General features: G+C 29.2%; 1 protein-coding gene across 1 annotated transcript in view; it reads right to left on the minus strand.

Moving 5' to 3' along the window:
• Positions 1-274, minus strand: part of Stk3 (serine/threonine kinase 3) — a 266131-nt gene extending 265857 nt beyond the window's left edge. The window contains exon 1 of the mRNA XM_048801896.1: positions 152-274. The gene's annotated coding sequence lies outside the window, so the exon portion shown is untranslated. The remainder of the gene's footprint in view (positions 1-151) is intronic.
• Positions 275-1165: the final 891 nt, after the last annotated feature.

Consider the following 1165-nt stretch of genomic DNA (forward strand, 5'->3'; position numbering starts at 1 on the left):
TTAAAAAAAAAAAAAAAATTCCATATTAATTGCCAGATATACTTGTTATACACAGTCAATTCAAACAATATACTCTACTTGAAAGATTAATATAGTTTTTATAACAGTTATATAATTATCTAAATATTACTTTCATATTTTTTATACTTACCCTTCTCCAAGCTTCTCTAATACATCAAAAACTTCTTCAGGCTGCTTAGTCAAACTGTCTTCACTTAGCTTTTTTAGCTTACTGAAAAGAAAAAAAAAAGAAATGTTTTCCTTAAGACCTCTTAAAATATTTTTTTGTTTTTAATAGGCAATATAATCAGATGGCTTAAAAATCAATAAATATAAAAAGGTATACAGTGAACATTCTCCTTCTACACTGTTTCTCGTGTACCTAGAAACATCCCAAAACATAATCTTTTTATTAGTTTTTATGAAACTTTCATATAAATATGAATATGTATTTTTAATTCTACTCCTTTTGAACATACATACTATTTTGTTCTATTATTTCCACTTAACAATATAGCGTCATGTGTCACTTAACAATGGAGATACATTCTGAGAAATGTATCACTAGGCAATTTCATCACAGTACGAAATTCATAGAGTGTCCTACACAAACAGATAGCAGAGACTATTAAACATAGAGATCATTTAGTCATACATATAAATGGTATGACTTATTACTACTTGAGCCATGATGAATAAAACAACATCGGAAAATGATATAATCAAGAGACATGGTCAACAGGAGACATGAGGTTGCTGTCAGTATAATATGGCATACAGTTTTACGCTAAACTTCTTTTTATAAGTAGAAGTATACTCTAAAATAATAGCCGGACGCAGTGGTGCATGCCTATAATCCCAGGAGCTGTCTCTAAATAAAATACAAAACAGGGCTGGGGATGTGGCTCAGTGGTTGAGTGTCCCTGAGTTCAACCCCTGGTGCCAAAAAAATAAAAAGTAAAAAATAAATAAAGTAATAAAAGTATAGTATAGTAAATACATAAACTGGTAACATAATCGTTTATTATCATTAACAAGTATTGTATACTAAACATTTGTATGTTATTACATTTTTATACAGTTAGTATACAACAATTTGTTTACTCAAGCATTGCCACAAACACGTGAATAATGTGTTGTACTATGAGGTCACAGTGTCTATAAT

The sequence above is a fragment of the Marmota marmota genome, unplaced genomic scaffold (genome assembly GCF_001458135.2).
Source record: "Marmota marmota marmota unplaced genomic scaffold, marMar, whole genome shotgun sequence".
NCBI lineage: Eukaryota > Metazoa > Chordata > Mammalia > Rodentia > Sciuridae > Marmota > Marmota marmota.